The following is a 10,413-nucleotide window of genomic DNA, read 5'->3' on the forward strand; positions in this document are numbered from 1 at the left end:
GATTAGAAAGTGCATCGGAACTTTGCAAAACCCGAAACGGTGAAAATTTGCAAAGTGTACCGGTACAGCATCAGAAGTGTATCGGTACAAAATGTGTACTGGTACAACCATCGACATGTAACCGGTTTCACTGTTTCGTCAGTTTTTTTCATTCTGTCATCGTGTAACCGGTGACAGCTTAAAGAGTACCTGTACACAGTGTAAAATCGTGAAAACTTTCTAATCCGACTTCAATTGATTCTAAAGTCTATAAATAAGCTATTGGGGTTCTCTAACTTATCAAGCATCACGAAAATACATGTTTGAGAAACCCTAGAGGCTCGGATTTCATCTAAAACCTATTTTCTACATATTAGCCTCTTTTAGGTCAAATCGAGATATTGGATTTTCATATCTATATGTCGATTTGATCTCCGCTTCGCTTGGAGTTTCTTTTCCTGATTTTCATCGATACTCTAAGCAAAGGATCACCATACACATGATGTTCTTCATGATGGCGTCGTGGATTCGGCATGATTGACGGCGGTTCATGGATTCGGATCGTGAGCTTCGTGGATTCGGAGTGGAGGCGTTTCATGGATTCGGAACGTGGCGTTCGTGGATTCGAACGTGAGGGCGTGGACAACCCGGAGGATTGCGCGAGATTCATAGGAGGTGAAGAGAGGTTTAGTCCGTGGAGTCGGTAATCACCTTGTAATCTTTTCTCTTAGTGAATTATTTTTTCGCCTGTTAGTCCCGTGAATTTTTTCTCCAAGTTGGAGTTTTTCCACGTAAATCTCAGTGTGATTTTTATTTTTCGCATTTATTTTTATCGCATTGAGATTTGTGGTTTTTGGCTCTTACACCTATTCACCCTCCTCTAGGTGTTAGATACAATCTAGATAGATTCTTGGACTCCTCAAAACTTTTAAACACTAATAGGTCGATCGGCATGATCCAATCGCCTATTTGTACTGGGCAATCCAAACACTCGTCATGCACATGAAACGTAAGTCCAGGTGCTGTCACCGTCCAATACTCCTCATTATGCGTGACCTCTATCTCATGAGCTTGTGCAAGTGATGCCAATATGAATGAACGAGATGCACCCGTATCAAATATAGCTCTAGCTCGAGTGCCTCTGATCAAGATAATACCTGCCACCACATCGTCGGGAACTGTGATCGGTTGCTCCTCCACCTGAGTGGCAAAAACCCGCCCACTAGGTGCTCGAGAAGCCTCCGGCTGACGAGGCGCCGAAGAACGTCCAGCAGACACCGCGGGTGGCAGTCCGGCTAGCTGTCGAGGTGCATACTGAACAGACGCTGATGACGAAGCTGGGGATGTGCCGCCCGGGCAATCTCGGCCCATGTGGCCCGGCTGGCCGCATCGATAGCACTGCCCCTCCCGCTGCGGGCAAGTAGTAACTCGGTGGTCTCCGCCGCAAATCACGCACGGATAGGTGGAATGGCTCTGAGCCTGACTCCTACCACCACTCCAATGTGATCGCTGGGGTCACGGGGGTCGCTTGGAACTCGACTGCCCTGCCGAACCACCAGCTGTCCGCTTCTTGGATTTATCCTTCTCCTTGTCCTTCTCGATAGCCTCGCGTTCGTCTCGCACAATGGCATTGCCGCGCTCTACCCAAAGCGCACGATCAAGCACTTCTTCATAGGTCTTCAGTCGGAAAGCATGAATGACCTTGAAGATTTCGGGTCGCAACCCGTGCTCGAATACCTCAGCTCGATCCCTATCGCCATGAACCAAGCCCGGCACGCAACTAATCATGTGCGTGAACTTCCGCTCATACTCCCACACCGTCCGGCTACCCCGCCTCAACCTATGGAAGTCCTCCTTGATCTTCCTCTTGTCGCTCTTCGGAAAGTACTCCAACAAGAGCATCTCCCAAAACGTCTCCCACGTGGTGGAAGCGAGGTTCGAAGAGCAATCCTTCTCGCCTGCGTCCACCATAGCCTCGCCGACCCCTCAAAGCAATAAGCCGCAAGGTAAACTTTGTCCTTCTCAAGGGTGTAGATATCCTCGAATAGTGCCTCCATAGCGGCCAACCATGTCTCCACCGAACATGGATCCTTCACGTTGCCATCAAAGGTCGAAGGGTTGAACCGCTTAGATGCCATCAACACCGCTAGTGACCGCTCCCGCTCGGCCTCAAGTGCATCGGGAATGAGATACGATGAACCCGAAGCCGCCGGAGGGATCACCGTCATCGGTACGGCCGCCGTCGCTAGAGAGGTGTGCTTCAGGAGCAACCGGTGCGGGCGGATCCCTCGGCACAGAGGTCGCCGCCACCGCCTGTTGAGCCATCATCGCGTGGAGCTGTCCAATCTGCTCCCCTTGTTGTCGCATAGCCCCGGCCAAAGTCGCTACCTGGGCTCGCAACTTACGCACTTCGTCCGATCCTGACTGCCCGGGCTCCGCCGGTGTGGATCTCGTAACTCGTCGGGGTGGTGCCATCACGTCATGAAACGCAATGCACACGCACATTAGTACTCGAGACGCGTGACTCTTACACGTTCCAAACAACTACCCAATCAAGCGAAAGCAAACAAGCATAATTGTTTTCCACTCTCGGCATCTTGTGGTCGGCCGCCCCACGCAATACCATCAAGAAGAAAATAAATTAACACTTGAATTCATCTCTAATTCCTTTTAGAGAAGCACTAACATTAACCCAATCAATTAGCTTCCGCAATTACCAAGTCCACGTTGTACGTTTCCTAGGTCCCTAAGGTCTCCAATCCTTGGGTTCCTAAGTCCATCCTAGACTTTTGCTTCCACTTCGCTCTAATACCACTACATCTGTCACGCCCCAATCCCCGCCAATTTGGTTGGGTTCGGGTCATGTCAACATACGCCGAACGGACAAAGCCTCCCCCGTCCGCCCAAGGCTCTAGCAATATGTATAATAAGGCAATCAACAAGAGAATTTTTATACAATACAAGGCTTGCACGAGGGCAAGCAACAACGGAAGCGAAGCTCTAACTATCTTAAACAAAATACATAATACTTGATTGCTTTTGCACCAAATAAAAGTAAACTAAACTATTGCATTTCTTTTCATTCAATCATAATTCTTTACAACTCTTTAGCCATTCACCAATTACATATTTGTTTACAACTTTACAACTCTAAATCAACAAAAGTAAAGTTGATACATGTATACCAAAAGGGTCATGACTATAAAATATGAAAAGTTCCGGTGGCCGCTAACTACGGCGCTAAACCCTTGCCTCGGTCCTCCGCTGCCCCGCTCGTACTAGGACCTGTAAGGTTAGTGGTGTGAGAACTAAACAAAGTTTCCAGTGGGTTCGGCAACCGACTTCGCCGACTTACCCACTAGGTCTATCCAGGCATAAGTATAACAAAGAAAAGGAAAGTAACCAGTACTAATGCAACTAATACTATGCTTGCAAGAAAGAAGCCAGCGGATATATAATCAATGCGATAATAGAAATGCATGCATGCTCGATTCATGAAAGTACTTTTGGCTTTTATCCAATCTTACCGGTTAACCTTGTTAACCCCAATAACTCACAACCCAAATTCCTTAATAACGTGAGACTCGAACCTCCCTGGGGACCGTCCTTCGGGGCCACTATCTCCGTGGTGACCTACTCCGGAGCGCACCGCTTGAGAGGGAGCTACCGCCCTCAAGCCAAGACTTATCGTGAGTGTTGATCCGATTCCCAACTTGGGAATGCATAGCCACTAGTCACAATGCCACATTCATGATAGATTTTCTACCTATTTGTCCACATCTCTTTCTAGTTATTCTTGTCACAATGTCAATGAGGTTAAAGCTATGTTTAACATTCACTAGTCCAAGCCAATCCATGTCTCTATTGTCAATGTCATCGTTATTCACTATAATCAAAATCCAAGTCTCACTTCCATGCCCATCATTAGGGTTCTACTATATATGTCCTTTTGGTTCCCTCATTTTCTAAGTTCAAGTACGTTAGAAGCATAGAAATGACTACACACCAACATTCATGTAAATTTTAACCCTAACATGCATAAGAGACTATACTACCATATGCTCAAAAATAGAGAAACAGACATAGAGGGGAATCCAACGATTCCGGCGTGCACCCCCCACCTTGAGTGGTAGTAGATGAAGGATGTGACGTCTCCCGAAGTTTACGAACGTCGAACCCGCGTCCTATAGCCAAAATAGTGCCAAATTAGGCCCTATATACATAAACTATATTCAAACATTTTCGTAACGTTAAACGGAGTTGTCCAATGCGTCGAGGACACCCCCAATTAGGTTTCTACGAGGTCAATTCGTCCCCGAAAAATTCTAGAAAAAAAGCCCCAAATTTAAGCCCTAAGAATGCCATTTAGGGTTTGCTTCTAAATTGACCTTGTTGCTAAGCAAAGAATAGCTTAGAATCTACTAGGAAGCTCTCTAATAAGGTTTCCAAGCTTTTGGAACCAACCCTAGGGCATCTAATGTAAACCCTAGCCAACCACCATGAGAGCACCTTAAGAAACCATGGTTTCATGGTGCTTTGAGCTCTACTAGGTCTCCAAAGCTTGAAACAATCTCAAAGTCCCTAAACTTAGGATTAAAGTCCAAACCCTAGACTCAACTTGTAAAGAGACTCACCTTTGCCCAAGCCCTAGCAAGCTCCTTCTTGTTGGAGAGCTTCTAGGTTCCCCAAATCCACTAAAGATCCTCCTCCTAGCTTCTTCTTCTTCTTCTCCTTGCTTCTTCTCCTTCTCTTCCAAGCCCTAGCCCAAGCTTTTAGAGAGAAAAAGAGAGAAAAATGAGAGGGAGAGAGTTGGGGTGTATGCTGTGAAAGGGAGAGGGGTTAGGCTAATAACATGTTGCTATAATTGCAACCAAGTCCCCCAAATACTTATAATTGCAGCAGACCTCACAGGTGCTGCCAGACCAAAGTGTACAGGTACACGGGATTTTGTACCGGTACAGCTCTGCGCAGAGGCCCAACCCGAGAGCAGACTTCTCGATTTTTATTAAAGTGTACCGGCACATACCAGGAGTGTACCGGTACACCTCTGCGAAATTTCTCAAACCCGAGAGCAACCATCTCTTGGTCTGCTAGTTGTATCGGTACAAGTCGATGGCTGTACCGGTACACATTGCTCCAGAATGTAGTTTTGCACCGTTTTCGATTCTTTTTTGCGTCGTTCGATGCTAAAATCTTTCTAACACCTTTTGAACTCATTTTTAGCCCTTCCAATATTATTGGAATGCTAAATGGAACATGTCCATCCATTTTTTTCACACTTTAACTAATTTGGTTTAAATTCGATTATCGCTATCGGGGTTTTAATACGTTACAGGCCTAGTCTAGGTTATATGCAGATAGAGTGGCAGTAGCACAGGCTTGAGGTCTATGGACTGATATGGCAGGTTTCTGGATTAGGTATATTTGGGACTGATTGTCCGGTTGATGCATGCATACAGTAGCGGTAGTGGCATATGTATATCATGTTTTCTTTATTTGTTATTGCTACTGTATTATCGTTGTATATACCTTTAGGTAACTCTTCCTTTACTGGTAAGTACCCCTCGTCTTCTTCAGCTTGCGGTACCTACTCTACATGTCTACATGTTCTCACCCCTCACCATTTTTCAGGTGACATTGCTGGTCCGAGGCAGGACGAGGCATGAGTCGCGTTGTTAGCAGTCGATAGAGTTACGACCTGATGACATTCGGTTTAGACTCTACCTTCTTTCCATGAACAAAATAACTTAGACATTTTATGGTTCAATTGGTTTTACTTCAGTTGGACATAAATGATTTTATAAAGTTAAATAATATTGTTTTAATTATTATTATATTAGTTGTGAAAATGGCTTTCTACCTCTCGGGGTAGTTTATTTTTAAAGGAAAAAGTTTTTGTGTGGAAAACGCTTTTAAAAAGTGTTTTTTGCTTTTCATAATTTTTGTATTTTAAAATAAATTTTCGGATGGAAAAATGTTTTAAACTGATAGATATGGATTTATGAATAAAATATTATAATCTTGTGATTGACCGAATGTGATTCGTATTATGTGATGTGGTGAATGTATATAGTTGTATACATACTGTGGTTGTATCTTGTACTTGTGCGATGCTATACAAATATAGAAAAAATTCTGTCCATTTGAACAATGGATTTTCTATATTTATAACGGATCTGACATCACCTCGAGTCAAGACTTAAAAAAAAAAAAAAAAAAAATTAGACACTTCCGCATTGATTCTAACACTTCAAAGGAACCCCGGAGCGTGACAAATTTATTATGAAGTGTTGATGAGATTAAGTTGTTGAATATGAAGTCTAGATTGTACTTATCCTTAGGAAGTTCATGCCCAATAAATAGAAGCTTTGGAATCCACGAAAGCTGTAGCGTAGAAACCTGGGAACTCCGTTCCAAGATTCATTTACTTGTCTAGTCTTTTTATAAAAAAGAATTTTCTATCTAGCCTCCTTTTGAAAAATATTTCCAATCTAGCCTCATTTTTATATATTAGAAAAAAAAAATGATAAGTTAATAATTTTTATATAGATTAATATGTTAAGTGGGTGGAGATTATTTTTTTTTCTCTCCTTTTAAATTAAGTGAATGTAATGTGATTTTATATATGAACACTTAATAAAAAATTTATTTTTTAATAATAATATTTCTAAATTATAATTTTTTACTAGTACTATTAGTACTTAATTTGATTATACAAGTCAATATAATTTAAAAGTATTCATATATAAAATTACATTACATTCACTTAATTTAAAATGAGAGAGAAAAAAGATAATTTTCACCTACTTAACATATTAATCTATATAAAAATTATTAACTTATTTTTTTTTTAATCTATAAAAATGAGACTAGATTGAAAATATTTTTTCAAAAGGAGACTAGATAGAAAAAAAAAAATTGTAAAAAAGCTAGACAAGTAAATAGTTCCCGCTCCGAGACGATCACTATTCTTTCCACTTTCCACTTCATTTATCCTTTACGCATGGCTTTCCCTAAATAGTTAAGATTCTCTCTCTCTCCCCATATTCCACTCCACTATTATGTTGCAACGAGGATATGTATATGCATACAGTCCTCAACGAAAAGAAAAAAAAAAACACATTTATTTTGACAATTAGGGGGATTACGAAGAGATTGTATTACGTGCGGTCAAAAAATATAGCAAGAAAATATTTTATTTATTTTCGTACGTAATATTAAAGTATTTTATTTATTTTTATATATAATATTGCATTTTGCATATCATGATGAGTCGGTTACGATATATTTTTTTTGTAGTTCAATTGAAAAACACAAAAATATATTTCTATACACTTTTGTCCCAATTTTATTTTATCTAATAATGTTAGATAGATATATATCAAACTAAGAGAAATTAAAAAACAATACCCTTTAAAAAATTAAGGTACGAAAAGACTTTATCTAATAGCAAAAAAATTAAGAGGCTCACTGATCCCTCGAAGAACATACGGAAAAACGTTTTTGAGAAATTTTTTTTATGAATATTTTTTTAGTTTTTGTCCATTTGATTAAAAGCAGCTAGTTTTTTTTTTTTTTTGAAAAATATTTTGCCAAATTTTATAGAAAACTAGAGTTTTTATTTTTGGAATTTGTTTATGGGAAAATGAAAATACTAGTTTCTTCTATAAAATCTAGAATTTTTTTTTTCAAAAAACTAGTTTTTCTTAAAATCAAACCGGCTAAACATTAGAAAAAAAAGTTTTCCATAAAAATGTATTTTCTTAAAAAAAATTTCCCATACTTTTATGAAAAACTAAACAGCTCCAAAGGAATAAAGCATTTCAACCTAAAGAACATTTTATCCTATCTATTCTCCCAAATATGCTGAAATAACTAAAGGGTGCAGAAGTAATATTGCTGGTGAAGCAATTAGAGAAAACTAAAGATCTAATTACAATAATTAGAAGATTAGTGACTTGATTGAAACTTTTGTATATACATAATATAATAATAGGGTTAATTGTATACAGCTCCCTGTGAACAACAAATATATCTATACAAAGTTCAACTTTTTATATTTATTCCCCTTAAGTTTTTAAATATACCCTGCTGTTAGGATCTGATAGAAAAATATAGTTAATCATACATAAAATATTTAATTCTGATTAGTGAATGAGAAAAATTGACCAAATGACCGTTGAAAAAATAGCAGCTGCTATAATAAAAGTATAAGAATAAAAATATAAGAAAGATAAAAAAGAATAAGAAAAAAATTATAAAAATAATAAATTATATTTAAGAAAAAGTTGAGAATTAAAATATTATATGCTTCACAATTCAAGTTTGAAATTGCAACTCATTAAAATTTGAGAACTAAGACTTCACATGACTAATTTCATTTAAGGAAAGAATATGTTAAACTATCTAATAAATTTTAGAATGCCTGATTGTTAAAATTAAAAGTCGGCCAATCATATTTTAGATATTCCAAAATATTTTAAATGTGAATTTTATCCCTCATCACACTATAAAATATGGTATTAAAGTTTGATATTAAAATCAAAGTAAAAATGTACAGAACTTTTCTAAATTACGGACCATTTTGAATCAGCTATCCAATTTTTTAAAATTTTATTTTCACAGTCTAACCTTTTGTATGTTAGATTTGAGTTAGAAATGATACTTTAACTTTAAAATTTAAATGCATCGTTTAACTTTATAGATTTAATTAGTACTTCATATAATTTTCGTAACTAAATTTATTAAATAAGTAATTAACTTAAACTCCCATTGATCTCTTTTTTATTTTTTATTGTACGATTTATATCTAAGTGATCATTGTTATAAAATTAAAATTTAGATTTAATATATGCAATCTAAACTATTTAAAAATACGTATAAATAATTATATATTTTTAATTTTTACAATAAAAAATTAATTAGATTAAACCAAAAAGTACGTTTCTCCACGTCAATAGGAAAAAGAAAAAACTAAAATAAAAAATTAAACAAGGAGTGGGCCCACACTTACATGCCACCCCAAAACCCACTCCTAGAGATGTCAATGGATCGGATTCGAGACGGATTTTTAAAAATTCGAACCCGAACCCGACTCCAAACCTGAGACCCGAAACCGAACCCGAACCCGACCAAAAATTCGAAACCTGAACCCGAAAATTTGAATCTGAAACAATTATTTGTTTTTTAATATTTCAAAAATAAATTATACTAAGTCTAAATTTTTAAAATACAAATTCAAATATAACATCAAATTTATATATATNCTCCTTTTGAAAAATATTTCCAATCTAGCCTCATTTTTATATATTAGAAAAAAAAAATGATAAGTTAATAATTTTTATATAGATTAATATGTTAAGTGGGTGGAGATTATTTTTTTTTCTCTCCTTTTAAATTAAGTGAATGTAATGTGATTTTATATATGAACACTTAATAAAAAATTTATTTTTTAATAATAATATTTCTAAATTATAATTTTTTACTAGTACTATTAGTACTTAATTTGATTATACAAGTCAATATAATTTAAAAGTATTCATATATAAAATTACATTACATTCACTTAATTTAAAATGAGAGAGAAAAAAGATAATTTTCACCTACTTAACATATTAATCTATATAAAAATTATTAACTTATTTTTTTTTTAATCTATAAAAATGAGACTAGATTGAAAATATTTTTTCAAAAGGAGACTAGATAGAAAAAAAAAAATTGTAAAAAAGCTAGACAAGTAAATAGTTCCCGCTCCGAGACGATCACTATTCTTTCCACTTTCCACTTCATTTATCCTTTACGCATGGCTTTCCCTAAATAGTTAAGATTCTCTCTCTCTCCCCATATTCCACTCCACTATTATGTTGCAACGAGGATATGTATATGCATACAGTCCTCAACGAAAAGAAAAAAAAAAACACATTTATTTTGACAATTAGGGGGATTACGAAGAGATTGTATTACGTGCGGTCAAAAAATATAGCAAGAAAATATTTTATTTATTTTCGTACGTAATATTAAAGTATTTTATTTATTTTTATATATAATATTGCATTTTGCATATCATGATGAGTCGGTTACGATATATTTTTTTTGTAGTTCAATTGAAAAACACAAAAATATATTTCTATACACTTTTGTCCCAATTTTATTTTATCTAATAATGTTAGATAGATATATATCAAACTAAGAGAAATTAAAAAACAATACCCTTTAAAAAATTAAGGTACGAAAAGACTTTATCTAATAGCAAAAAAATTAAGAGGCTCACTGATCCCTCGAAGAACATACGGAAAAACGTTTTTGAGAAATTTTTTTTATGAATATTTTTTTAGTTTTTGTCCATTTGATTAAAAGCAGCTAGTTTTTTTTTTTTTTGAAAAATATTTTGCCAAATTTTATAGAAAACTAGAGTTTTTATTTTTGGAATTTGTT

This window comes from Ananas comosus, linkage group 16 (assembly GCF_001540865.1).
Source record: "Ananas comosus cultivar F153 linkage group 16, ASM154086v1, whole genome shotgun sequence".
Lineage (NCBI taxonomy): Eukaryota > Viridiplantae > Streptophyta > Magnoliopsida > Poales > Bromeliaceae > Ananas > Ananas comosus.